General features: G+C 43.3%; 1 protein-coding gene across 12 annotated transcripts in view; it reads right to left on the bottom strand.

The window, feature by feature from the left end:
• The window catches only part of PLAGL1 (PLAG1 like zinc finger 1), a 54,776-nt gene that overhangs the window by 12,719 nt on the left and 17,988 nt on the right, over nt 1-24,069 (bottom strand). For 5 of the 12 annotated variants that reach the window (XM_065931220.1, XM_065931221.1, XM_065931213.1 and 2 more), the window contains exons 4-5: nt 17,640-17,713; nt 9,130-9,200 (exon numbers count right to left, since the gene is read on the bottom strand). The gene's annotated coding sequence lies outside the window, so the exon portion shown is untranslated. Of the gene's footprint in view, nt 1-9,129; nt 9,224-17,639; nt 17,714-24,069 lie in introns of all 12 variants that reach the window. The other 7 variants (XM_065931223.1, XM_065931218.1, XM_065931215.1 and 4 more) reach the window with 3 other exon arrangements.

Below are 24,069 nucleotides of genomic sequence, written 5' to 3'. Positions count from 1 at the left end.
TTAGAAATGAGGCCTAAAATAAGCCGGAAGGCTGAAGTGAGTTGTTTATATCATATTTAGAGAGAAAATTATACCGCAGCTTCAGAACATCACATCTACGCGCTAAGAAAAATAGGAAAAAGGACAGGGTGCTAACCTTCTAGTCACAAGTAGTGGGAGTAATGTCGAGTTAAAGACGGTAAACTGAATGGAAGTAAGCAGCTCCAGTCTCTCCTGAAACTCTAGTAAAACAGTATTAATCAAAGTGTCTAATGGTTTATGATGTCTATCTTCTTTATGAATTGTACCTTTTGTCATTAAAAATATCCATCTTTGTTTCATTTAAAATAAATACATTAAAAAAAACTATTAATGAGATTCCCCTCTCCCCCCCCAAAAAAAAAACAGCCTAAGATAACAGGAAAGGAGAAAACAGTAACATTTTGGAAACTGGAAAGTAGGTAGACAAGCAGGAACGGACTTAGCCATCCTCAGAAAGCTGAATTCTAAGGCAATGATGAAAAGCTATGAAGCAACCATCAAAAGGCTCAAATTTAGGCACTAGGAACTTCTGGAAGTGGGGATGCATGTGGGCACAGAAACAGAAAGAGTGGCAGTGCAAGTCTGGCAATGCAGTCAGCCCTCTGACCCCCTCCCAACAGAGGGTATGAGAAGTGGGTACTGTGCTGAAACAGGGTGAATTAAGTGGAAGTTTGCATACTTCCCCCTATTCGGCGATCAGAACAATGGCAGCCAGGCCTATTATACTCTCCAAGACGGGAGACTGAAAGAGTCTTCTCTGGGAAAGCTGACTAGCCCAAGAGAAAAGAGCTCACGACAAGGACAAATGGCAGTCTTGAAGGGTTTACCCGTATTACCCTACAACGAAGCCCTTGTTGACAAAGCCTATCTAAGTACACAAAGCTCCCATCAGCTTTTTTATGGCTCCACTCACAAGTTGGGCAGCTGAGCATCACCAGAAATCAGAAGCCAGCACCTACTAGGAGAAACCAACACAGGAGAAACAGAAAAAAGCAGCTAGGTTAAAGAAGAAGAAGAAAAAACTGTATGGAGGAAGAAGAAAGCTTCAGAAACAACTAGCATTAACATTCTAGAGAGAACCAAGAGATCCCTACATGAAGAACAGGATTTTAAAAAAAGAAAACAACGAACAGTAACAAAAAGGGCAGTGACAAGTGCAAGACCCCAGGGACAGGGGCAGGCATTTGAGTCGGACTTGCCGGGGGAACATCTGAGAATCCGCTATTTGAATAAACTCCCCTGATGACTCTAAGGCGCCTTTATGTTCGCCACTGTGGCTTCTTTTGAGGGTACCTGCTATTTTTACATCTTTGTTAGTTCTAGTGATCACCTGAAACTAGATTTAGCACCATGAAACAACCTTTTATAACAGCTAATATAACTCACAGACTAATTAACAGTAAAATCATCCATAGGTTAAATAGTTAAAATATGTATCATTAGACTAAGAAGCAGGAAAGCAGAGATAACATTCAAGTTAATGAAACAGTTTACCATCTTTGCTTTATGAAAAAGGTGCTTATCATCACCGTTTCTTGTTAAAGATTTGTATTAGAAGTTGTGGTTCACACAATAAAGCAATAACAAGACTTAAAATTAGAATAGAATAAATATTTCGATGTTTACAGATGACTATCTATACAGAAAACCCCAAAGAATCCACGCATAGAATGTGAGAATTAGGAAGTCTAACAAGGTATTTGGTTACAAAAGTCAAAATACAAAATCAACTGCATTTATAAATGCCAGCAAACAGAATTTAAAATTAATTAGCCATAAAGCAAAGATATCTAAAGTAAGTCTAACCAAAGATAAACTATTATAGTTATGGAGAAACTATAAAATTCTACTGAAATACATAAAAGAAAACCTAAATAAATTGAGAAACATATCATGTTCATGAATAGAGAAATACAGATAGTATTATTGTAATATTCAGTTAGCTAGTTATCTTCATGTTAATATACTGATTCAGTGAAGTTCTAATAAAAATTCAACAAGGTTCTATTTTGGAACTTGACAAGATCATTCTAAACTTTTATATTGAGAAGGAAAAGTCAAGAGTAGTCAAGACTTTCCCCATTCGACTGGATCATGCTCATTATCCTATAAATTGATCAGAAAGGAAATGGTGAAAGAGAACAGATAAAAACATGTTTTAAAAAGCTACAGTAATTAAGGCAGTATGATGTAGGCACAGGGCTAGACAAGTGGACCAATGGGAGTAGAATAAGTAGTCTAGAAACAGATCCCCCTTTATATGGAAACTTAATATACAACAGGGCTGGCACCGCAAACCCTGGGGAAAGCACGGACTACTTAATACTTGGTTATCCATATGGAAAATAAGGAAACTGGATTCCTACCATACACCTATATAAAATTAATCCCAGAAAGATTACAGACTTAATGTTTAAAACAAAACTTTAAACCTTTAAACCTTCAGAGGCAAGAAAAAATAAAAAGAAGAGAAACTCAAGTAGTCAATAAAACAAATGAAAATATGTTATCCAGGTTTCATCTCTTGTTCCATCATTAAAATCATTTCCCTTACATATTTTATTCTTTCGGGTCTTCCCTCTTCTTGACTGGCAAAACTTCAATCCTGATTAATCTGGGACCAACTCCACCCTACCCCTGGCACACCTTATGCCTGTCTCCTGCCTTTTTCTTTTCTTGTGTCATGCACTTATCACATCTGACATTTTTTGTTTTATTTCTTAACACACACGTCCCCAATTAGACTGGCAAAAACCAGAAAGTCAGGCAAAACCAAGTAATGCCCAGTGGAAGGGAAAGAGACAACACCCAAGACTGGAGTGAGGCTTTTTGCATTCTAAGATGCTCTTTTCCTTAGGAATTAAGATATGGTGCAATTGAACTGTTCTATAAAGACTCACACATGAAAAAAAGGTGAAAACAATCATTGAAACTCAGAATGGATAAGAATTTAATCCAGATTTCATCTACTGGTTCACCATTAAAATAATTCACCCTATACATTTACCCTATGATTGTTGAAGGAATAACTTCTCTTACTTGGGGGATGAGGAGAGGTTTCATGGAGAAGCCAAAATTTAAGCTGAGCCGGCAACTTTACCTGGTATTCAAGGGGGAAGTGGTCTATTTCAGGCCAAGGGAATGAATCAAGACAAGGGACGTGAAAGTAACGACTTCAGCATGACTGAACATGAAGGTGAACACGCAGGCACCAGGGACAGACAGGCTGGAGAGAGAGAGACCAAATCAGGATGTGTCAGTGATGTACTTGCTCTGTGGCACTGGGAGAAGGTGGGCTTTTTTGCTGTAACATTTCAGCAGACTGACTAACCTATTTAGTCAAGGGCAGCCACTAACTCCAGGTTTGTGTGGAGCTAAGAGGTAGACAGAGGAGTAGTAGAAACAAGCAGAAAAACGCCAGTGAAGCACTGTCTCAACAGGAACAGGAGGCAGTGACGGGAAAGGCATAAATGGCACAAGAACCTAAGCCTCCCAGAGCTACAAAGACCACAGGAGCCAGACTGCAAGGGGCGGGAATCCCAGGACCAGTGACCAGGCAGTGGGACAACAGGCATCTATCACAGCCAGCCCCCCTATCCACAGGGGGTCGTTCAAGACCCTCAGTAGATGCCTGAGACCCCTACCAAACCTTATGTTTTTCCCTATACATACATACCCATGACAAAGCTTGATTTAGAAATTAGGCACAACTAGGAATTAACAGCAATGGTAAAATGGAACCATTTCAACAACATACTGTGCTCAAAGTTGCATGAATGGGGTTCCCCTCTCTTTCAAAATATTTTTACAAAAATATCTTACTGTACAAATGTAATGTCTTTTTCTAAGCACTTATCATGAACTGAAGCCGTAATGCTTGTGGTTTGAAGTGCAACAGCAAAACTAGCACAAATTTCTTTCCTCTTCCCAATTTCAGATAGAAGATTCCATCTTAGTAACCTAAGCATATGATTTTTCTCTTTATGAAGCTGTTTCATCTTTTCACTTAAAGGAAGCACTTTATGGCTTCTCGGCTCATCCAAATTGCCAGCATCATCACTTTTGCACTTAAGTAAAACAAGGGTTATCTGAACACAGGTAACCCTGTGATACCCACAGTCGGTCTGATAACTGAGCTGGCAACTAATGACCCACCAGGCAGGATATGCTGGGAGAGGAAAAGATTCAGTCACGGGTGGGATGAACAGGCTGGCACGACCACTTCATCATGCTACTCAGAATGGTGTGCAATTTAAAATTGATTAATTATTTATTCTGGAATCTTCCATTTTCAGACCAAGGTTGACCATGGGTAACTGAAATCATGGAAAGGGAAATCTCAGACAAGGAGGGACCACTGTAGTCAAATAAGAATTTAGAAAAATTTAAAGGAAAGAGGGGGAGAGTGATGGTGAAGAGGGAAAGAAAGATCAAGACCCAGAAGAAAAACCTAGCAAAACCAGGGATTTGGAGTTTGGTTTTAGCTGTGTTGAGTTTAATGGTACCTAATGGGTATTCGGGGCTTCCCTGGTGGCTCGGTGGTAAAGAACCCACCTTCCAATACAGGAGACCCAGGTTAGATCCCTGGGTTGGGAAGATCCCCTGGAGAAGGAAATGGCAACCCACTCCAGTATTCCTGCCTGGGAAATCCCATGGACAGAGAAGCCTGGCAAGCTACAGTCCATGGGGTCACAAAGTCAGACACGACTGAATGATTAAACGGCGGCAGCAGCAGCAATGGGCATTCAGGCCAGCAAGGAGACCTCCAGCACGGAGGAGGTGCTGAGGTTACCTCCCAGCTAAGTAACAGTGCATGGTACCCGCAGCTACAGGGAAGTGGATACCATTCGGAGTCTGGCTTCTATAAATGCCTTTACAAACTACCCTGGGCTCTGCGTGGGTATGCCCAGCCTTGATCATCTGTGTTGGTCTTCCCCGGAGCAGTTTGGCGTGTACAGTGGGGTGTCCTGGGGGAACGGTGGGGTTTGTTTTCTCTGCAACAGGTTGCAGCTAGACGGATCCCCTCTTAGGAGATCTTCTCTGCATCGTGGAGCCTGAGGGAAGCAGGCTTGTGGGGGCATGTAATTCTTGGAGGCTTCAAGAACAGAAGAAGCCTTCTGCCTTTAAACTCCCTCAGTTCCTCTTAGGTAAGACAGTGCAGTGACAAGTCCATGGTGATAAAAAGAAGCAAAATGAGAATTCAGTCTGCATTTTAGAAAACTTGATGAGATGTTCCAAATAATTTCTAGATGGTGATAGCAGAAACCAAGACCCTAACAGTTCAAACATGCTGTCTGGTCGCCCCCTTTCTCCTACTAGGAGAAGTAGGCCCCTTTCTTTTTTAAACAGATGCGAGCCTGTTGTTGTTATAATGTGTTTAGCAGATGGACGATAACACGTAACTGAATTTGTCAAGACCAGCCACTCTACACGAAGCTGGGGAGAGGCACAGGGAGACAGAGAGATAACGCCCATAGCTCTGTCTTGACCGGGAGGGGGGGAAGCACTGCAAACAGCACAAGCCCAGGAGTATGAGCCTCATCGAGCTGCGCAAGACTGAGAAAAACCAAACCTCCAAGGGCCAAAGGGGACTGCTGACCGGGAGCCAGGCTCCCAGAGGCGTCACCTGAAAGCAGCCTGTAAGGACCCCACTGCCTCCCGCACCTGTATGGAATGGAAGCAGGGGGGCTTACACAGCTCAGGGCCCCCCAGACAGGGCCAAAGCACCTCGACGGGATGGTCACTCAGCTTAATATCCATCAGGCTGTGGGGAGGGAAAGGAAATATCCTTCCAGAGTCTGAAATCCTCCCCACGCCTCCCCAACCCACCTCTTACACCGTGTTTTTAAACATGAACATTTAGGAAGAAACAGACAAAGGTCGCCAAGCAAGCAAAATAGGTATGTGCATCCTGAGAGGCAAGCGCGACGCCCAGGCCTGGTTCTCAGCTGAGATGGGACGGAATGTTTCAGGAAGACTGTTAATGAACTCTAGGTAGCACGGTGCGGGAGGTGGGGGGAGGGGTGAGCGCAGACCTGAAATCCAGACGAGAGCCTCTGGTATTAGGAGGAGATTTTCTAGTCATTAAAGTCAGTGGCAGGGATACTCCTTTGTGACAGCTGGAAATATATCCCCCTCCTCCCTCCCAACAAAGCTGCGACGATCCCCTTTACGTCCTTTGGGGTGTGTTTCTATAGCTGACAGTGGTGATCTTTCCTAGGACTCTAAGAGTAGGGCACCAAGGAAGCAAACTTACCTAATTATCAGCCGGGTCTATTGTCCTAATACGGTGACTATTCTAGGAAAAAGAAAAGACCAATTCCTTCCCAGGAAGTGTGTGAGGGCAAAGGCTCACGCTGAGAAAAGAAACAAGAAAAGCTCACAAGTCACAGGGGTGATGGGAAGCCAGATTCCTGAGTTCACATCTCTTGACAGAACCCTGAAAGTTACAATGTGTGATCAGGAAAGGATGCTCAAGACTTGAGTGGACTGTTTTGTCTTAAAACAACAAGTCTCTAAATTAAAAAGATGAAAAAGGACTGAAAGTACAGAAAACAAAGTGTCAGCAGAGGGTTGCTGGGGGGCCAAATTAGAGAGGACTTTGTTTTTTCTCCCCGAATATCTGTACTTTCTAAGTTTTCATAATTTTGATATCTACACTGGGCTTAGAGCAAAGCAGGTGGAGAAAAGGGAGACGGTCTCTCTCAGGCCGAGGGAAGACCATGTAAAAGCAGAGAGGCCTGGAGCAGGACAGGGCAGTGTGATCCCGTGGTCTAGTTTGGCTGGAAGGCAGGTGTGAGCGTAAGAAGACGAACAGAAGACGGGCCTCTAAAGAAGACAGTGCCCTGAACACACTGCGGGGGCTGGTGCGCCAGGCAGAGGAACCTGGGAACCAGAGAAAGCGAAGATGCTGCAGAGACAAACTGCTGTGCACAAAAGTTACACGTGAGGACCATCCCCCCCCTAGGGATAATGCATAGCACATGTAACAATACTGTTCGCAAACTCTAAATAGTTCCTTTTTCTTCCCCACAAGGAAGTCCTGAGACCTAATCTGATTAACTGAATGGACATAAATGTAACTGGCAGTTTTAAAAGACAATTTACAGCTTCCCCCCTCCCAAGCACTTTCAATCCAGAACTCACCTGATCATAAACTGTGTGCACAGTCAAGGGATAAAAAAGTAAAACTGCTGCACCCACGCCAACGCGCACTCCCCTCCCTCCAGGAGCAGAGGGCTGCCCACCTCTGCGGCCACCTGCCTTATTTATGGGACAGTGCTTGACTGAGAACTTTCTCTTTGCCTTTCCACAGCACATCCCATAAATTTAAAGGATGCCAAGCCAACTGTTCACCCAGAAACACTTGGTTAGAAATATAAAAATATGTATCCCTACTCCTTTAAGACGACCCCGGTTTCTCATTTTGCCTTTGTAAGGGGATAGACATTTCCTCCCGTTTCCAGTTTAAAAGGAAACAGGGTTGGAGACACGAGGTGGTAACTTTTGCAAGTTACCGCACTGCCTTCTCTCAAAGGGAGAAAGGAATGTTGAGGAAATGGGGGAGAGCGCTTAAAAAGAGTGGAACACTAACAAACAGGGCCTCCTCTCCTTTTCACCTTAAGTCTTTTCTCTCCCCCATTCACAGCTTTAGGTCCTTTGTTTGTTTAACAAACCATTACAATCATAGCTGGTTCAATGGGGAGGAATGCGAACCTCTCTAAGTAGCTGTCCCGGCAATCCACATGTGTGGTCCATCCCCAGCCCATCCCGTGCGGGGCTTCAATGTGATGGTCTGTGCTCCTGTCACCCCGGGGGCCAGGCACCTTCCTTACAATAAGGCCCAATTTCCCGCCACATGCTTGCTGCTCCTTCCCAGTAGCCTAGAGCGATGCCTCACTTCCCTCCCGGCCTGCTGAGAGCGAACCGCCCCATCCAGGCCGCCTGGGCTTGTCCCACTCAGCTGCAGAGATGCACAGGGCCTGGGCTGCTCTCCACCCTCTGTCACCACCCAATACTGGCAGTCATATTCCAGGATCTAGCTGGTTATCTCAGTCTTTCAACGTCAGTCGCACCGTGACCAGAAGACAGAATGGCAGACCCCACCCCCTCCCCCAACTAATTAGAACTGCCTTTCTCAGTTCCTAGTAGATATGCTAGCCACGTTGGGATGGATTTCAAATTCTCGGCCAGTAAATCAAAATACTATTCAGTAAGACAATTCTACTTCAAACAGAACCAAAATAACACTTAGTAAAACAATATTACATTTCAGTTGAATTCAAAGTCCTCTCAGGCTCCTTTGTCTACTAATATCCATCTAACAGCCTGGTTAGATAGGCTAGAAAGGCATCTTTAGCCCCACTTAACAGACGAGGAAACTGAGGTCCAGAGAATTAAGTTCTTTGTGCATACGCGGTAAGAAAAAGATACAACAGATAATGAACTATACCAAGCAAAGCACCTAATGCACAAGGTTAGCTTCCCTTAAGGCCATGTAACCAGGGGCCTAACCCGGGTGTTTTGAGCTAAGCGGAGCACTCCCCACTTCCACCTTGCCGTTGCCCCCGGCTAAGCCGTCCACACAGCCTCTGATTTTGGCAGTAGCTTTTACAGCAAAGCCTAGGAGGCTGGAGCTGGAGTGCCTAGAGCAACTTGTACGTGACTCGCATCTTCCATAGGCTTATCAGTCAACATCTTCCACAAATGGGAGGCAACCTTTACACCTCTTCTTATGTACACAAGTTGGGAGTGGAGAAAGGGCTGCTTTAAAGCTTTTGAACTGACGGGTTGACAGCAGAAAATTCCAGAGATTTGCAGGTATTTTCAGGGCTGTGGGTGGGGGAGAGCAGAGGATATGAGAAGTTGCTAATTGCAGGATCTGATTCCCTGAAAACAAAGAGGATCCTAATGCTTTTTAAAAAGAAAAGGTTAAAACAATGCCATTCTAAGGTACTTCACAGTTTGAGGGGGAAAAGTATTTAGCCTTTTTGAAGTGCCTTGAACCTCCTGCACATCCTTGACTTACTTTACTGTGTGCTTCCAAGCAGTTACTAATACACATGCTCAGACAGAAATAATTTTTAAAAGCAATCATAGCTTGCGTACCTACTCAGTGACAGGAAATGTCAGCTCCAAGGCAGTCAGGGAGTCCTCCCAGAAGGTTTGAGGCCTCAAATCTGTAAGAAGAGATCTTGCACACCTTCAGTGAGTGAAGCAAGAAGAACAGTCCCCCCCCAATGTGGCAACTTGAGCTTGCTTACTTCAAAAGCATACATGCGCGCGCACACACACAACTATGAATGTACAGAGGACATTCTCTACTGCTTTTTAGGTACTTTAATAGATGACAGATCAATTTCAAATTTCAAAATCCTAGGGTATAATACTTCAATAGACCCACCACCCTTAATCTTAAAATGTCACAGATATACCACATGGTAAAAGTCTTAAACATTGAGATCATCTGATATATTTAAAAGGTGTGCTAAAGTTCATAATATTGTTAACATAAAAGATTTTCAATAGCTCATATAATCTTGCCCAAGAAGATCTTTAAGTATTTATATTGTAATCTGTGTCCTACTTGCAAGTGGATTAGAAAAACCCTGATGTTTCTCCCTGCCTTCTGCAAGTAGAGAAAACACAAGAAATTGCTTACATAAAATATTCAAAAGAGCACTCAGAGGAAATGGCATTTTTTTTAAACCAACAGTATTAGAATACCATAAAACAGGTATGCAAATCCATGCAATAACAGAGCCTAAAGCAAATTAAGAATTGAAAAAAATCAGCAACAACCAATAGGCACTCATTTTCAACAAAAGCTTCCTATCTTCATACAGATTTATCAAATGTGCAGGGTGAAAAGGCTGAAGTCTGCAATTTGCATACATGATTCAATGGTTACCAAACCCGACTATGTTAGAATCACCAGGGCAATCTTTTAGAAATACACACTCCCAGGCCACAGAAAAACTAAACACAAACTGTCAGCAGCGCTGGGGCCCTGGGAACTTAGGTTTTCATGAAGTCTCCAGAAAAAGTCTGCAGCCAGCTTCACACCACGATCCCTGATGAGCATTTGGAAACAGGTATCTCTGTTCACCAATTAATTATAAAAGTCGGCTTCTTCCAGCTAAGACTATTCCAGCCAGTCGATACTCTTAGGGGCAAAGCTTTTCGGGATTTTCTTTACCAGTACAAAGGCAAATCTATTATGTAACAGCCAATTATATCTCACCTAAGGGATTTATTCACTGGATTGCCTGTTTGCTTAATTTGATCAAAAAGGCAATGTCCATTTATTATGAGTAACCTCCTTGTAAGTTACAAACGGAAATATTAGGGCCATTTGCAGACAACAAAAGTCTAAAAATAAGCCACCACAATTTAGGGAAAAAGCTGGAGGCGAGTAGGTTCTCTGAATCATGCAGAGTATGTGTTTTAAATGTATTCCTTGCTTTGCATGTATAAACATGTCACAAATTGTCTTCATGGTCCATCTTTCATCTCAAAATGCTCAGCATTTATTGTGGTAGTTTAATTGGGTGGTCTCCAAAGGCCAATATTAATTATTTTAAGAGCTTGAGAAAAACATGAAAGCAAGAGAGTAGAATTCTTCTGGATGATTCCTCCTTTGCTCCTACCCATCTCACCCGTGGACAATGCAATTTACAAATTCAGAGAAGCAGGGGCTCTCCTCAGCTTCGCTAGAAAGGGCGCACATGACACGAAGTTCGCGAACCAGGCAGCATTGTCAAAATATTCAAATTATCACTAAAAGAAAGCGATTCCTTTCTGAGTTCAACAATGCCCCTCGGCCTCCGAGGGCTCACACAGGAGCTTATTCTTAAGCTGTTCAATGTAAGCAGCGCCAGTGAAAGCGGAGAACTCTGGCAGGGAGGAGATCAAGTCCCTCGGCCTTTCCCCCCTGCCATCTCAGCCGGGTCTAAGGCTTAAATAGTTAACAATGCAACAGAGAACCCGAACGCATGCATGGCCCGGGGGAAAAACCATGTGCAGACTACAACAATTTAATAAAGCGCAGAGGAGACAGGAAAAATAACACGTAAACATTTGACAGTATGCCACTTGCAGGCTGGTTTTTAGATCTGAAGCTTAGATTTCAAAAATCAGAGAAAAAGCTTCTAATAGGTGGGTTCTATTTAAAATAATACAGTGTTTTTTTTTTAATGAACCTGTAACATAAAATATTTCTAAGTATATTCATTTCTGAGCTCCAGAGAAGCAGGAAAAATCACATTTTTCTAGAAAATGGGATGGGTGCACAGTAAACAGATCATGTATGGTGAATTGTCTTAAATAAAGGTGAGATATTCAGGGGGAAGTGATTTGTTTAGTCAGTGATGACAAAAACTAAGGTTTCCTGAATCTAGAGCATTCAGATTTCTAGAATGCATTCTTGGCTGTCATAGTCTATTTTTCTAGGCATTAGCTGCTGAGGGCTGCGTTTGAGAAACACGGCTTCTTCTCTGTTAATGAACTGGTTTAGCTGCCTGCTGAGCATTCACTGAAACCCGAATTGAACAAAGGGATTTCCCTCCAGTTTCAGCTCATTCACTTCAAGCTACTCCCGATTTCACTTAAGTAAATTCTTCAAACTGACTTTTTTCCTCCTCCAAATGATTTGAGTGGGAAAGAACCGGGCAAGCCCTGACGCCGGGTGGCCTGTCCCGGCTTTCAGCGAAGGAGTCCACTGGGTGGAGGATGTGCAAGCCCTGTTTTTGAAAAGCCTCTCAAACAAGTTCTTCCCGCCCCCCTCCCCCAAGGACTATAATTCCTGATGGAAAGGAGCCCAGCCGATTTGGTAGATTCTAGACAAGTAAAGCTTACTTCAGTGATCTGATCACTACAACTGAGATTATACCTCTGGAGTGGAGGCCATAAACTGGATATCTGCATTCATCTCATAACAACCGAGTCGTTCTGAAGATGACCCCCGAGGCCCATGCTGTGAAAGGGTAACTGGGAGTGTGAACAGATCCGTGAGCCTGGCACCTGGCCCCCTACCTTCTAACACAATGCCTGCGGGGCTTCAGTCACAGCCCAAGGTTTCAGCTACTTCTTGGGGTCTTCAGTCCTGAACCATCTACTATCTATCTTCTTCAGCTATCAATCCATCTACTGCAGTCTTCAGCCGTCAATTTCTTTCACATTTCAGACAAATCCATGTACCTCCCTCCTGCATCTCTCAGCTTAGATACTGTCAGTGACCCTGAAGGCCCCCTGTTCTGAAGCAGGGGCTCTGCACGCCTCACCCTCCAGCATCACCCACTTTAGCTACTGGCACTGCTATGTAATTAGAGCTAACATTTAGTGGATGCTCGCCAGGTCATGGCCGTTGTTTTCATGGCTTTACTTAATGCTCCAAACAGCCAAATGAGTAGGGAGCCTTAGCCCCACCTTACTTATGGGGAAACTGAGGCTGAGGAGCTCTGTCAATTGGTCCATGGTGGCATGGTCAGTGAGCCGCAGAGCTGGGCTTTGCGTCCCAAGCGTGGGCTTTGAGAGTCCGCATTAGCACCAGGTCACTCTCTTCCCCGTGCTGCTTTCTGGCTGCTCCCAAGTCAGAAACCCTGGAGGCATACTAGATTTTTCTCACTGACTAAGCTGCACAGTCTTCGGGCTTATTGTCTCTCAGATGTGTTTCCTTCTCTTCGTTTCCATAGTTACCAGTGTTTGGGTGGTGTTTTGCCTTCATGACAGAGTCCAAATCAGTGCGGCAGGACAACTCTGGAATTTTACTTTGTTTGTCCTCCCAACAGTTTTCCTGTCTAGCTCATTTAAAACAGGTGCAGGCTTTGTAATTGCTTGTGTTTTAGCCCAGAAGACGGCAGAAGCAGGCTATCCTTCTTAATGCCTAAACCCAGTGAGGAGGTTCTGCCCAACTTCAGGGTTGGAAGGAGGTTAAGAGGGTGAGAAAAAGATACTCTCCCCTAAAGGAAGGGGGGGGGGGGGCTTGCACAGCTTTGTCCCCAAGGCAGGACAGAACCTTCTAGAAGACAGTGGCGGCTGTGCTCAGGGAGCCCAGGCCTGGGGCAAGAGCGTAGGGCTTCTTCAAAAGACCACTCAGCTACTCTCATCATACCCCAACTATTCTCATCATACATCAAAGGCCAGACCTCACCTACCAGGGGCCATGGAAACCTTCAGGCTCTAGGACGCATGCCATGGGAGAGAGAGAGACACCGAAGAATGACTGCAATGAAATTTCTCTCTAGGGTGATGGAATGATGAATACAAAAGGGAGTCCACTTCCTGCATGTTTGACACGGGAGGGGAGTCAGAGTCAGACTTATGAGGGTGCCTACAGTGCAACACCCTCAGGGTCATGCGCATCTGTGCTACAGACTAGCTTCCAGGCGACCACGCAGAGCCAGGTTATTTCTCAAAAAAAAAAAAAAAAAAGGAAAAAAAAATGCTATCCCTCTGCTGCAGAGGCGAAGGGACTCTGCAGAGGTGCTGGGGTCTGCGCTTTGGTCCTGGGGCTGATAGAGAAGGAAGGAAGGAAGGAAGGAAATAAGGGCAGATGTTAGGAGTTTACTCACAAGATTAACGCCTCTGATTCCTATGCAAATAACTAGAGAGGGAGAGGCAGAGAAAGTTATCTTTAAGGCCTTTATCTTAAACTCTGAATTGCTTAAAAACCAAGAGAGAAAACATAAGTCTACCAGGGATTAGAAAGTGAGAGGCTGATGCTGCTGGACTCCGTTGAGCCTGGACATGCCCCCCTAGACCAGCGCACTGGGGACAGAGTGGGACTGTTGGTTCCCAGAAGATGGAAGGGAGAGTGTGCTGGAAACTGAGGTGTCAGAGAAGAGAAACCACATAAATGTGACAAATCTGTTGATTCAAAGACACTGAGGTAATGGTAGGTCCTTGTGGCACCAAATGTCTACAGGGATTTGGACCCCGAGGTCAGTCACGTCCTCAAAACAAATTTCACTTAAATCTTGTGGCTGAACATCTGAGACTTTGGATGAGGCTCATAAAGTCCCTGATGAAAACCAGAGAGGATTCGAGATAAGCAGAGATGTATCGGCCAGGACATTGAGATTAGATCTTATAGAACAGGGCGCTCTGGTTGGCAGAATGTCAGACGTACAAGGACCAGCAGACAGGGGACCCCATCTGCCTGGTGCACAGACACCCATTAGGTGTACCTGGCATGCAGGGCATGCCCAGAGGGCAGACAGACCCCAGACAGAAGGGGCCATCTGGGGAGCACGTGCCCCATCACAGAGGCTGGGAGGCCAAGCCAGTCCCTGCTCCCTGCTCTGGTTACTAGGAAACCGAGTATTTTCTATTAAATGCTACCCAAGAACAGAACCCACAAATGGGGAACTTGGAAGTCGGGGGTGGGGGGGGTTGAGCAAGCAGACAGACGTTTGGAAAACCAGAGCACGGGGTCAGGGGTCTCACCAGGGTCCGGCCTCTGTTGACCTTGCTTCCCTTCTCACACAGGGACGGGGGGTGAGGGGAGATTGGAGGGGGCAGTCAACAAACACAGGCCCAGCCCCAAACCCTCACCACCCACTTTCCAACCTGTGGCACCCCAAAACTGAGCGGGGATGAGGGTATGCTGCAAAATGGGGGCCCAGCCCGCTCTACTGGCCAAAACTCAATTTTCATGTGGCTTCCTTCAAACGACTACCAGCCTGGCAAATAAAGAGCTCATCAGTAAAGGGACATTTCTATGTACTGGAGACCAAGATCCCTACGGACTCCTGTCTTTCGTTCTCAGACTGGCCCCCCTTCATCCCTTCATCCTAGTCACAATGCTGCTGTCAGAGCGATTCTTCTAACATGCAAATACGCTCCCGTCACTTGGCCGTTTGGAATTGTTCAGAGGTCCCATTAATTTCTGTCAGTTGCAACCAAGAGTCCTGACTGATGCACTGAAAGTTTTTAATCAAGACAGCAATATGCTCAGGCTCGAGTTATAGAAACAGACCTCAGACAGCAGATGGACAGAGTAGCTTCTGCATGTATCCATTCCATACATTCAAATCAGTAAAACAGTAATTTCTTGGGAGGAAACACAGCCAACAATTTTGTTTAAAAAAACTGCACACAAAAAGACTAACTGCTGTTATTGAACCTGAAGTTTCTCTATAAAACTGAGTGTTCACAGGGAGCTCTAGATCTCTCCTGAGTCAGAACTTGCAACATTTTTGCATACTTTAAGTTGAATATACAAGGCAAACGGGAACCATTTTAGGAAAACAACAAAAGATGATGATCACCCTAATGTGGTTCTAATTTACATGCTGGTTGTAAGTGTGTGTGTTTTTATGAATCACTTTTTAACTCCTGTGCTCAAACAAAAAAGAAAAAATTACCTTGGTAATGCCACATAATGGATCAATTAAGTTATTCCCCAAATAAAGTACACTTTGTTATAGTATAAATACACATAACTCCTAGCGCTATTTTAAACACACTGATAGAGAAATGTGCTTTATTTATTCATTGTAGCAATAATATTTAATACTCTCCTATATCATGCCTCAGTTCCCCTCAGGCCTTGACTACGTTCTTTTTGGGGAGTCAAGAAAGTTAAAAAAAAAAAAAAAGTTAATACTATTTCTTAGATAGCAACTTTCCTTACCTAAAAGTGGTGTATGATAACTAGTTTTATTCTCCCTTATTCTTTTACTAAAAGCATACTCTACCTAATACTAAGGTTGTGGTTCCTACAGTTAGTTAAAAAAAAAACAGTAACCAAATGATAGTATTCTGCTAGACAGTCTATGAAGGATGGATTGGGTGCAGAGAGGACCGGCTATGGAATCAGATGGCTCTGGGTCTAAACACTGGCTCTGCTACTTGCCACGTATGTAACCTCAGGCGAGTTCCTTAACTTCTTTTTATGCTGACATCTCTCTACCTGGCAGAGCTGTTATGAGATTACGCATTACAGATGTACACACAGAGGCACAGTGATTGGGGCAGAGTCTGAAGTTTATGTACAAAGTAGATGTGCCCTGTTAATAAGTATCAAGAGTGCTTTTACACACTGGATAAGCTCACAATTGGGAAATATTAATAATCTGTGTCAGGATACAGTACATCTAACAGAAAGAATGTAAGTCTTTGATTCAGTTCAATAATCTTTCTTTGATTTGGACCACCATGACACAATTCTTTTCTAACACGTTCTTGTAAAAGAAATTTCTAATTATGTCTTGCCTGCCTCAAAGTTTTGTATGTCATGTAGCCTAAAGACTTCTAAATTCTTAAGCAGCATGATAGTATTAGCTGGGCTTTTAATAGCAATGTCACATGTAACTAGAGAAAACAATTACAATTGGACGTTGCATGAACTGATCTTACACATACCATGAAGCTACACAAATGACATATAGAAGCGATTCTGGCATCTTTAGATTTTGCTAGAATTTTTCTTTTGAATGTGTGGGTGGGGACGTGGACTAATTTCAATTAGAACCATGTGGAGAACAGGAACTTAAACACACATATCTAATATTCTCTTGACTTTGGCCTTTCACCTGGAGCAGCTGTGAGCAGCCTTTGTAGAAGTCAGTCCCAAGAGTAAAATGAAATTGGAAGTGGTTTATCTAGTTTGGGGGGTGGGGGGGGGAAACCCTTAAGTATAAAATGGGATATAAGGAAACTTACAAAGAAGATTGGAATTTTAAAAAAATACGGCATATTACAGTCAAGGACATTTTGCAAAATAATCTGTGGGGAGAGAGAGGCCAACAGTTATGGTTAAGCAATACCGTAAACAGCAGAGCTGCAAACAGGAGGAGGGTTCCTGAAGGGTGAAGAAGGCAACGGGCTTAAACAGAGAACTAACACATGTTACAGGAGAAAAACAACCAGAGCATAGGGTATGAAATTTAAGGCTCGAACTAGGTGTCATTATTTTGAAATGGGTGTTTAAAACAAATCATAATCTCCACATGTTTGGTGGAGAAAAATAAAACCTTCCAATAAATATCAGGGTTCCCGTCAACCAGGAGTTCCCACCATTTTACCGCCACTGGATTTAGCAGCTTACTTATTTCATAATCTTAGGAAATTTGGACAGGACATATGCAACTGAAAATCACCTCATGTTACGACGCTGGAGCATGATTTAGAGGCTGAGTTGTAACATATGCAACAGTCTAAATACGGTTCTAAATGGAGGATAATGCCTCCCCCCCCTTCAAGTTCCCCTAGTATTAATCTGTTTTCATTTGAAAACATCATTTTAAATGTCAGGGAGGGAGGTCACAAGTTTCTAGTCAACAAGTCATGATCAATAAAAGTCAGTTTGTATAAAGCCCCTTATTTCTAAAGTTACATGAATGAATAAACATCAATGACAGTTCTTAGCATGTTCTCTTGATTTTTCTAAAGAGTGAAAAACAGGTTTTGTATTCCCCAAACCTATTTTTTTCCCTCAAGGCCTACAGTTCCTCAAATGAGAAGTCTCAGAGAGTGAGTGTGCTCTGGGACAGAAGCCCCTCTACTGTGGAAGGCTGTGTGTGTGCTCCAAAGTGGGAGAGAGAGAACGCAGACTCACACTGGCCACGGCACACCGCCTGGGCAGAAGTCAGAGGGTGTAGCGGAGACACGCTTACCTTTCTAAGCCTGAGGTCCAGAGGACTTTCAGATGTGACCTGAAACAGAGGCCACACCAGATGTGAGAGCAATCCTAGAAGAGGAGGCAAAACAAAAAATCAAAAGGTTAAAACAAGAAAGGCACTGAGGAAAGTCAGACTGAATACTGTGTAAGGAGACACTCACACACAGGGCGTAAGCTCAGGAATGCCAGATCAAAAACTTGGTCGGTATACCATCATGTCATATTCCAACCTTCCAGAGACACATCTCTGAGTTCTTACAGAAGTTTTAGTTTGAGACACGCAACGCGGGGACGTGAAGAGCCGCAGCCACGGTGCCAGGAGGCCCACGTGCAGACCCAGGTGTCACCGGGAGCCACTAGAAACCTCCCACTGCTTGTGGAACAGCTCTCTGCCTCGGCTTCTCACCTGTAACGTGGAGACAATAACCGTCCCCACAGCCCAAGCGCCTTCTGAGGATTAAAGGAGTCAGTGTCAGTGAATGCTGAACGCTGCACCCAGGAAGCAAGCTGTACTGGTGTATTTGCAATTCTTTTCCAGGGACCCCAACTCAAGGGAGACTGTCTCGGAGCTTCAGGAAGCAATCAGGTGGTAATCAGAACCTTTTGTAAAAGGGTCAACTAAGAACATTATCCTCTAGGAAATGGGAGTGTGGACCCACGGGAGCAGGACTTGAAGGGGCAAGAGGGGAAGACATGTCAAAGAGCAAGGAAAGCCCGTTAAAAGGCAAAAAACAAACAGCCAAACAAAGAACAAAACAAAAACCTAAGACCAAAAGGAACCTTTGCTGAACTCCATTTTTTTTTTCCTTCAAAGACAAGGTTACCACTCAGGGGAGAGGCCTGAAGGACAAAACTTGTTGACAGTAAGTGTACCCGTCTTTCCTGTCATTCAACCTAACCCACAAGGAGGAGGTCTCCTTCCAATGACTAGGTAAGCCCCCCAACAGGTTTGCTTTGTTTGTTAGATGGATGAAAACCATCTGAGAGGGAGGACCTGGTATCTTTCTGCTAGGAAGTTTGCCGATGGAGATAGACACACACAAAAACATGAAGACCTCATATATGCCGATTCCCAAACTTATTTTGAGGGCTTGACTCTTATTAAATTACTTGACATTCTTCTTCCTATATATGACAACAGACTTCAGGGCTAAGAAAAGGGTTCGTTTTATGAAGGATCATGCAGTTGACATTAACTGGTTCTATAAACACAGCAAGAACACAACTTTTAACTGCAGTCACCCCCTGGAGCGTGCATGTCCTTCTATCAGTGGAGACAAGATATGCCTCATGACTTTTAAGCTGAAATATCCAACGCAAAAGTATTGTTGGACTCCCCACTTCTCCTTCCACCCTCCATTCCCCCCCCCCACTTAGGTATGATGTCACACAAAATTACTTCCAGAAACTGGGAGGACAGAGCAGCCAAGTTATAAAACCTAAGTACGAGGCTTACAGCTTTCTTATCTACAAGTTAATACTTCTGGGGGCGAGAGTCTATCAATGATCAAGGCCACGGTAATTTTCCTGTTTCGTAAGAAATCTAAAATCTCAGCAGAAATACAATCTGCTGACTCGATCACATTCGTACGGCCCACGCAAGCGCCTAACTCTACACAGGACGCTCCCACGACTCACCAATATGTAAAACTGTTTTTAAACCTCATTCCTACTTTTAATCAAGACAGAAAATCAAATAGATGTCTTTGGACATAATCTTGGAGTAAAAATAAGACAAAAATAACACGGAGAATAAAATATGAGCCAGTTCCTATACTTGTGTGCTTACTTAACCACCCCACCCCCCACATTTTCTAAAGTTTTCCATTATGATTTTAAGATGTCGTTTTTTTCCCCCCAAAGAATATTGACAACTATTTCCCACTTATAGCTCTGGTTTAAAAAGAAGTTGGGTTTAACTTGAGACTGATTCAGAACTGGGCTTGTCTTAGACTCCTGTGAAATCACGGGAGTTAGTCCTCTAGGATCAAAATTTCCTTTACATTTTTCACTGAGAGTCAAGGGGTTCATAAAATACAGTAGTAGTAAAGTTAGTTACAGAAACTGTAAAGGTTGTGTTTTGCATTATTTAACATGCCACCATAGAATTAAATCATGTAGAATGGAAGTCTGTCCATCTCAATCACTAAATCTGGTCAGGTGAAAGTCTACAAAACTCTAAAATTTTTTTCATCTTCTTACTGAAACTATCTAAACACTATGCTGAGACATAATTTTTAAAAAGAATATTACAGGAGAGGGCGTGGATTTGAAAAGGACAACACTGTACACTCTCTATGCCTCTTGTTGGCAGGCTGATGGACTGCCCAACCAACTTGCCACGTTGAAAAACTGTTTAATAATTCTCCATAAAGGAAAGATTTTAAAAAGCTATATATAGCACCAATCAGGTAACAATAGATCAATCAGGTTTTCCTAAAATGTAGTATTTGCCGCTGAAGCCTGCATAAGTAATTACATTCAAAGTAATGTACGGGGAGCTATCAATCCCCATTCATTCAGCATGCATTCACTGAGCCAAGAGCTTTGCTGGGCTTGGAGATATAAAAATGAATACGACACAGCTGCTTTACTTCCAGCTAAAAGCATACACCTAAACAAAGAGCTACAGGGCAATGTGTTAAGTGCTATAATAGAGGTGTGCACAAAGGGCTGAGGGCCAAAGGAAGAAGCTATAAATTCTTCCTGGGAAATCAAGCCAGTGAGGGGAGATATAAAAGAAGGTCTGGTGATGTTTCCTTGCGATAAACTCGACTTTTTCTTTACTGTGTTGTCAAAAGTAAGGCAGTAATTTTAGGATTTATGAACCGTTCTCATAGCAAATGCTAAATTGGTCTAGAGTTTTATTTATGTTTGACAGAGACTTCCGGTTACAATATCCTAATATACATTTTTAAAAATAACTATGATTTGTTGTATTCCCACTCAACACACACAATCCAGAACAGCAGGAATAGTTGGAATAGTTCCCATGAATGAAACTTAGATACAAAGTTCAAAGATGTTTCAAAATGTAAGTAAAAAAAAAAAACTCACATTCTAGAAACTTAGTAATATATTAACAATGCTTATTTTCAGTATCAATTTTTTCTCTTCTTATGAAAGCAAAAATAAAAGAACTACCTGATTATATATCATGGCTAACATCTGCCTTTCTCTACTTCTGTGTTTTGAGAAAAACAAGGAGGGTGTTGAATCAACTTCTACTTAACATCATTTATTATGCATATCATATTCCTACTTATAACACAGTTGTGACAGAACCTCCATTGTTCATTACACACCAGCCCCAAACTCGAGTAATTCTAATGTAAGCATGAGAAACCACCGTCTCCTTTGGGGTGAATTTCCAAATTCCTCTGTGTTAAATTGAGGTCTAATTTTCCCTGCGCCTGGTTTTCACATGAAGGTCCATTCCACCCCATGTGCTCCTTTTCAGCTGTCAATAAACAGAGGCAGTGAATTCCCCCACGGCTTCACAAAGCTAGTTAGGCAGAGCCATTCATTCCTTCAGGAAAACAGGGCATTGATTTCAGCGAGTTCCCAGGGAGCAGCTGCAACAAAGAGATCAAAGGCCCACCTCTCTTTGCCTCCATTGCTTTCATTAGGCCGGGCCCAGACAAACAGCGACAGGTTTCCCCAGACAAGCAGAGGGCCCTGCGGACCACCTCATGGTTCAATTCAAATTCATCCGTTTCCTACATTCCAGTGACAGTCCAGAATGCTAACCATGACAAACCAGCACGATCACCCGGCATAATATACTGCTCGCTAGTTCATCCAAGGTCAGAGGGAGAAAACACGAAGAGGGGGACGTCCTCTGCCTCCAGGACCCGCGGAGCCTCCATGGCCCCCGACGTTCCATAAATAAACTGCCCGCTCACTCTCCCTTGCTTTCTCCTACAAGCGATGGTCTCACTTAATCTGCGACTTCTTTCGTGTCACCATACCCAATCTACTGGGACACTAGTCTCAGCGGAGTGGGGCAGCTGATGACAGGAGGGCGGCCACACGCGCGGCCCTTCTTCATTCGCACCCAGCAAACTACTCCCAGAGGAACTGAGAGCTGTAATCCCGGGGCTTCCCTCAGGCCTCCATCTCCAGCCGAGGCCACGCGACCTAGAGAGAGGCTCGGCGTGCAGAAACTCCTGTCTGCAAAACACACACCCAGACGGAGACAGAACAGTCAGCTTTTTGACGGGAGCTAGGCAATCACGGAAACTAGTAACCCAAGCTCTTAAGTGACGGTCTGTGTGTGAATGAGGGGTGTGTGTGTGTGTGTGTGTGTGTGTGTGTGTGTGTGTGAATGAGGTGTGTGTGTGTGAATGAGGTGTGTGTGTGTGTGTGTGTGTGTGGGGGGAGTGACGAAGGTTAGTGAGGGGGAGAGGGGAGCCAGAGGGAGGAACTAGCAAAGAAAGTGGATTATCCTGACTGGTTCCCTACACTGATCACAGAATTAAAAGATTTCCAAAGTCCCCACTGAATCCTGAACACCTGCGTTGACTGGCTACCACGTTCATGAAAGCCTGGAACAAAATGCGCTCCTTTTATTGTGGTCCACTCCATTTCTGCCACTAATCCTGAGTAAACAAGGGAGTACATGGGTTAAGTTTCAAAATTCCTAAACTAAAGAGAAAATAAACAAGATTGGAATGAAAGGTATGGAGAACTCATTCCTTGACACAGAATGCGACCTTCCCACGTGTCCGTCTTAGGAGCTTCGGGAAGGAAGTGGGGGGGGGGTCCCTTCACTGATTATTCATTTGTCTGCCAAAGAGGCCATTTTGTGTAGGGTACTAAACAGCCCTCAAAGTAAAGACTTTCGACTTTTCTCAAATTGGGACAGATATATAAACTTTAGAGAACACAGAACTCCCAACTGTGCGCGAAAGGTGGTGGAATTCTTGGAACCTCAAAGCTGACTCTGGCACTAATTCCCTTTGGCCTCTCTGCCTCCCTTCTCTTCCAAAATGGAGACAGAAACATCTGTGAAGAATTTCTTTACAAAGTATTGTGAAATAACCGTTCCTCAAAAACGAGGTACCTCATCGAAGAAAGCTGGTCTTATGAGTTAGTCTGTAATAGATCTATAGAATGCAATCTATAACAGATCTCATTTTATAACAGATCACTCTAATTCAATAGAGCTGCTCTGGAAACTCCTGTGTCTCTATAAATCAAATCACTTTTTAAAAGCACTCAGAAAAGTTGCTACTTGAAGGCTACAGCAAATGACGAAATACACTCATCAATTCATTTACATACCTTTCAAAAGCATTTACAAAGCACTTAGAAACATCAATTTGCTCTTCACTATAACCTACTGAGATAGATGGTTTTATGAATTTCTATTTTTGTAGGAGGAAAACAGCCTCAAGAGAGGTAATAAATTGATTTGCCAAAGTCACAGAGTAAGTAGATGAGTCACAACTTTAAATACTTCTTCTAAATCTCATACTATTTCCATTGCACCTAGTTACCACCTCTGCACATAATTATTCACTGACATTCTTCGTAATTTTATTAAATAAGTCCTCAGAATCTATTTGTAAGCTCAATGCATTGTGCTGCTCATTCAAGGAGGCAGTGTTTAAGAGTATGGATTCTGCTGTCAGGTTCACATTTAAGTTTTAATGTCAACTTTTAGTAGTTTTGTAAATTAACCAAGTAATAGTATTTCCAGAAGCTCAATTCCCCCATTTGTAAGAGAGGAATAGTACTTTCTTTCATGAGCTTCCCTGGTGGTTCAGTGGTAAAGAACCTGCCTGCAATGCACAAGATGTAAGAGATGCAGGTTTGATCTCTGGGTTGGGAAGATTCCGGGAGAAGGAAATGGCAACCCACCCCAGAATTCCTACCTGTAGACTCCCACAGCCAGGGAGCCTGGCGGGCTACAGTTAATAGTGTCACAAAGAGTTGGACATGACTGAAGTGACTTAGCACACACGCATACACCTTCTTTCACAGGGTTTGCAAAGGATGAAACTGCCAGTAGCACACAAATCAAGCTATTTATTGACTAACCAGTATTTTGAAGTGTCTACTTTAAGAAGACCTTTCTATAGGTAAATAACCTATAGGAAGCACCTAAAGCAGTATTAGCATATAAGAAATGCTCAGGATTGGTAGCTGTTATCATTGATGCTGAAAATCAAACCAATATAAAATTTGTTAGAAGTGGAAAAAAAAAATGCTTATTTTCAATAAAAGACACAAAATTAAATTAAACTTTTAGCATCCAGATTACATGATTCCCTCCAGCACTCAAGTCTGTGTTTTTATGGGGCCAATTAATTTTAAAACCAGATCACACTGTCATAAAAGATAAGCTCCTATTCAAAACAGAGACACTAATTGAGTTGTCTTGAAAAAATAATAACTGAGACAAGTGTCTGGTTGCTATA

Source organism: Muntiacus reevesi, chromosome 3, assembly GCF_963930625.1.
Source record: "Muntiacus reevesi chromosome 3, mMunRee1.1, whole genome shotgun sequence".
Lineage (NCBI taxonomy): Eukaryota > Metazoa > Chordata > Mammalia > Artiodactyla > Cervidae > Muntiacus > Muntiacus reevesi.
Note: the sequence above shows the minus strand (reverse complement) of the source record. Positions and strands in the feature narration are given on the sequence as shown.